Consider the following 6,027-nt stretch of genomic DNA (forward strand, 5'->3'; position numbering starts at 1 on the left):
TCAGATCAGAGCAAGTGCAGACCATGCAGGGGAATATAACATTTTATAAATACCGGATGGCTCTTTAACATTTATTATTTTATTTTATAAAAAAAAAAAATGCAACCCTTTTGCCTTTAGCTGAGGGATTTAGTTGAATAGCCTGAATACATTTCAATATATAATGCTGTGGGGATATTAGACACACATTTAAAGGAAATAATCCCCCAAGAGAATACACAGTTTTAATGTGTATCAACTCTCAATTTGAAGAGCCCACACACACTAGGAGTCCAAGCATCTGCCATGCACACATTCACTCATAGGGGGCGCCAATAGTGTACGTGTGTGTGTACAGCTTTCTCAACTCTGGTGCAGCTCTATAACTTCTCAGTGATTCACTGACACTTGCAGTGCACTTAAACCTGCAGTATAGGCAGAATATTTTTGGCATCATTGATGTGCAAAAATTCCATAATAACCTTTCAGCATATTGTAATTTAAGTGTCCTGAGAGAAAACTGGACTTCTGCAACTTCCTCATGGCTCTGTTTTCAGGCTTTAAGTAATCTATAGCCCGTGAGGGGAGACTTTGGCCAATCACAGGTCATTTCAGAGAGAGGGAGCGTTCCTATTGGCTGTGCTCCAGGCTGGTGGGCGGTGCTTGGTATTTCCTCAACTGATCTCAACAGGGCTGCCGAGTCATAAACTTTCTCATTTTACAGTTAAACATTACACTACAAGATGTTTCTGAAAACATTTGAGGCGAGAGATAGGCATTCCAGTAACAGAATATTGATTCATATTTGATCCGCGCTGCCTAGTTTGACCGTTTGATCGGAGTTTGCGAGTGATTGACAGCTGCTAAGAGACGGCAAGACTCCAGCTCGGCTCTGATTGGTTGTTTTTTCTCCAGTCTGTGAAATCTTGCAGATGCCGTTATGAGCACCTGGAGGACACAGAGGCACATGCTTTTTTTTCAGATTACCTGTCTCATGCACTACTGTCAGGATATAACGTTTTATAAAAAATAACTTTTTTTAATCATATTTGCTTCATTTCTACCCACTGCAGCTTTAAGAGGCTTAAATCACTTCATCTGCTCTATGTTTTCACTTTGGTTGTGTGTGTGTGTGTGTTTAGTGTTACTGCACACAAGTGTAACATGAGTGTGTGTTTGCATGTGTGTGTGTGTGTGCAAGAAGCTGCTGCACATGGCCCTGCATGACCTGTATATGCTTTAAGCGCATAAACTGCGACCAATCCATGCATAATATGATTACTTCAAGCTTTTAAGTATAAGCTAACCATAACGTAAAGAGTCTATGGCTACGACAGTCCAACAACATATTAATGATTGATACAAAATCAGGGGTGGTGGAATGTTACTATGTAGCACAATGAATATTTTACCCTTAAAATTACCATGTTTATATGAATTACTCACTGCGTGTTACCTTGAAATCTTGAAGGAAACGCCTGCCTCCATAATGAACGGAGAAATCCGAAAAGGGACGAAAAAGAGTTATGGTGCCTTTAAATGAAACGTGTTTCAACATGGAAAGTCGTGTAGAGTCTAGACCAGGGGTCTGCAACCTGCGGCTCTTTAGCCCCTTTCCACTGCCTCCCTGTGGATTTTTAAAAAGATCTGTGGAAATGAATAACTGTTTTTTTGTTTCCATTTTCATTTTTATTTATCATTGTTGTAGGTCTATGGTACGACGGTATGACGGAGTATTATGGCCACATTGAGGAAAAAATATAAATGTGAGATTTCGAGAATAAAGTCATAATATTATAAAGTAGTAATTTTACATGTTATTTTCTTCTTTTCTCATAAACGTAATAATCGTAATATAACGACTTTTTTCTCATAAAGTTATGACTTTATTCTCGTAATATAATAACTCTAGACAGATTTTATTTATTTATTTTTTGCCTAAAATGGCTCTTTGATAGTAAAGGTTGCTGACCCCTGGTCTAGACCAATGTGTGGCGTTCAAGTGGTTAAGTCGTGAGTACACCACTGCTAAGCAATGGTAATATAAACGGTACTATCGGCGTCTAGAAGCCACGGAGGCTAACAATTTAGCAAGCTAGCAACTGGAAATGTAAAGGCATATTGACAGAGGAAAAAGATAAGACCATTGGAGAATGTCAACATTTTCCTCAGACTTATTATAAAATTACGAAGAAAAACAATATAAGCTACAACTTATGCACCGAAAAATGTACTTCCAGGCCTATGCCATTACTGACAACGTCAACAAACACGTCATAAGTCATGAACTCGGAGCTTTCAAAAACTTTACACTTACGAGGTCGTGAATACGACAAGAGGGGGGCGTAAACACGATCGCATTTGAAGGCACCATATATCCTTGATGAACTGAAGTAAATAGGGTCCAGGTTTAACAACAGCAAAACTATATCATAACTTCCGTTAACAAACTCTCACACAACTCGTGCAGTATAATCCCATGTCTCGTTTATCCAGTCATATGCTCACTACTTCCCAAACACACGCTTTTTTGCCAAAATTGTACTATTTAAAACACTTCCACCATTACCTGGTCTCGTGAGCGCTACGAGTCCGTGTAATTGTGTTCTTGAGTGCCCACTTTGCTTTCCATTTTATTCCCCTACATTTCAGAGGCAAATATTGTACCTTTTTACTCCACTACATTTATTTGAGAACTATATTTACTAGTTACCCTGCAGAATAATACTTTACATACAAAACAAATGGTTATCTTATTAAATATTATGCATTTTTATAGATGAAACAACCCAACAGTATGTGCAATTCTGTAACTTGGCCATCTAGAATATCAAAATGCTGCCTACACATTAAAGGTCCCATATCATTATCATTTTCAGGTTCACACTTGTATTTTGTGTTTCTACTAGAACATGTTTACATGCTGTAATGTTAAAAAAAAAACTTTTTTTCTCTTTATTATGAATATACCTGTATTAACCCTCTGTCTGAAACGTTCCGTTTTAGTGCATTTCAACGGAATTGCAACGGAATTGCATTGCCTGGCAACAGTTTGGGTCCATGTTTACTTCCTGTCAGCTGATGTCATTAACATACACTGCAACCAGGAAATAAACTGGGACACATTACGATGTTTACGTTTAAAACCATTTAATGGTCTAAATATTGTATATTTGTGACATCACAAATGGACAGAAATCCAAACGGCTTGTTTCAAACGCACAATTTCCGAATACGGGCTGTGTGTATTTCTCTGTATATTGAGCGCTTCGATACTTTCACAGTATTTATAAAGCATTTAAACCTGCTTTATAATATAAAAGACATGAAAATCGTACTTTTACAATATTGGACCTTTAATGTATCAGTATATTATAATGTAGGCTATAACAATATAACACTGAAAGGGGTCAATCTGTATAATGATACCCTTGGCTTATACTGACAAGTATGCAGAAAAGTCTAAGTACATAGGCCTACTTGTACTTAATCTTTTGACCGAGATATACTTACGAAAAGTATAATTAAGTATTCTTGCCCTATAGGCCTACAGGAAGGTATACTTGGCTTACTGCTTACTTTTTGATAGAGTAGTCTATTAAAGTGTGTGACTTTTCAAACTTGTCCACACAGTTTACTTATCCCACCACTGTACAAAATATCAGAATCAGCTTTATTTGCCAAGTACATACATACATACAAGGAATTTGACTCCGGTTTTATGCATCTCTCTAAACATATTAACACAGAAATAGAACAATAACAACAAAGTAATGTCAAGTCAAGTGTTCTGTAGTTGTAAACAATACAAATAGTGCAAAGAAATAAATACTGTATGGATATGCATGGACTGGATGATTATATACAGTATGTACATTTATAGATATCTATATGTACAGTGAGTAGATTTATATTGACAGTGACAGATGATATGTACATAATTAAAAAGAAAATACATTGAAGACTGTGAATTATAATCTATAACAGAAGCAGCAGATATTTTGGTGTTAAAGGGTTATTGACAATGTATGACTGATTTAGGTGTTCACCAGAGACATTAACATGAATGTATACATCATATATAATACTGCTAATGCTCTTATTAACTGTGAGACATTCTACATGTCCCTTATCTATTCTTGCATGTAGCTTATATGATAAAGTTTATTTAACTCAAATTTTGGCATTTGCAGAAACAAATTAAACTGTACTCTTACAGGGTTTTATAAATTGGACAGAGATGGTTCCATGTAGGCCAGATGAAAGTCAAAATATAAGTCTACACAATCAATTTTGTTCAAAACATGGAGAAAATCCACCAGCCGAACATAATTCAAGTTGACCTGCCCATATGGTATTCAGTGTTTTAGACTGCACCTCAGTTATAGGCCTACCTGTTCCTCACACATATACAGTAAAGCAGTCAGTGGTCTCTGAACTTGTTGTTAGGACGTGTGACATAGTTGGGCCTGTTCTAGTCATTTGTCAGTGCTACAAAGCACATCTCAAAATAAGGACACATACCACACACGTGAGTGAGAAAATTCCTGAGTAATTACATCTGTAGCGTTTTTAGGTCCACTATTAATCGGTTACAGATGAGAGAGGGAATACGGCACAAAAATACCTCTAAAGAATAACAGCAGGAGAGGCGAGGTGTACAGTTCCTCTCTGCTTGGATGTCAAATCACTTGCCAACAAGCCCTGGCGTACTGCCGCCTGTTAACAGACAGGTCTACAGCAGAGCACCGCTCAGTGGAATGCCAAACATTTGTTTCATAAGCTGAAAAAAAAAGCCTGCTGATTTTCCTCCCTCTCCTCCGCTCAGAGCTCTGTGGAAGGGGGTCTCTCAGCCACCTGTGCATATTCAGCATAGCAGAGGAGAGAGTCGGGCACAGGGAGCAATGTACCGGAGGAATGTCGTCCCGCAGAGCAGCCACTCAATAAAGAGGGAGTGTGAAGAATTTGCTTTTGCACACACAGGATATTACTGTACATGTGTTTAACATAACCTGCTGTCAAAGGGTGCACCGGCCAACCGCAAAACTGCTTGTCAAATCCTAATCCGGAGCAATTTTCCACTGTTTTAAGGTGATTTGGACAAATCAGACACACTCGCTTGAAGCTATGAGAGTGGTCTTGCTTTGGCTCCAGGAGATGTGCTGTAGCTCACTGGAGCTTATAGCACTGAGGCCCTTGGTTAAATATAAACTAGCTTCTGGATGTCACACATATTCTCAGTTTCATCTTAAATCTCTTAAGCCATAGGTTGCTGCTCTGCGTCACTGTGAGCAGTTGTTTTCATAATGCATGCTTTTATTATTATATCTTTATCCCTATATTTAGTATTATAAAACTGCAACTTAAATTATTAAAAAGTATATCATTTTAAAAAAGCAACATGTCATTTACAAGTGATATTACTGCTTAAAAATATGTTTTTGTGTGTTCGGTGTACCTAACTCCTCTTAGGACCTAACTAAGAGTCGTTGTGTTTTCGTTATTAGAATGAGCCCTTCATATCTACATAGGGAGCGGGTCCTCTTCACGGAGTCTGCACAGTTGCTCCGCCATATTTCTACTAGCCCGTTCTCATTCCCAGGGCGTCAAATACCGACACTTTGTCACGGCTGTTGGCTTTCAATACTGACGCACAAGGCACCCTTTAGCGTCGGTATGAGACGCATTGAACTTTCCATTAACTACAATGTAAACCCATCCGCGGCAATATTAATATTAGCACAAGGAGTGTGGTGACGTAGTTTAAAGAGCAAAAACACACATAGGGCGTGTAGGAGGGGAAATAGATGGGTCCAATAAACACAAGGCTTTCATCCAGGAGACAGCTGTTCGTGTTCCGTGCATTAAGTTTCGCTTTCACGTTACAATCAGCTGTTCGTTCATGTCCCCTGTTCACGACATTCAGTGTCATTTAAAGGTGCAGTGTGTAAGATCTGGCAGTATCTAGCGGTGAGGTGAAGAGATTGTAACCAACGGAAGCTTCTCCCGTGTGCTAAGCGTTTAGGAGAGCTACGGTGGCCGTAGCGA

The sequence above is a fragment of the Sebastes umbrosus genome, chromosome 12 (genome assembly GCF_015220745.1).
Source record: "Sebastes umbrosus isolate fSebUmb1 chromosome 12, fSebUmb1.pri, whole genome shotgun sequence".
NCBI classification, from domain to species: Eukaryota; Metazoa; Chordata; class Actinopteri; order Perciformes; family Sebastidae; genus Sebastes; species Sebastes umbrosus.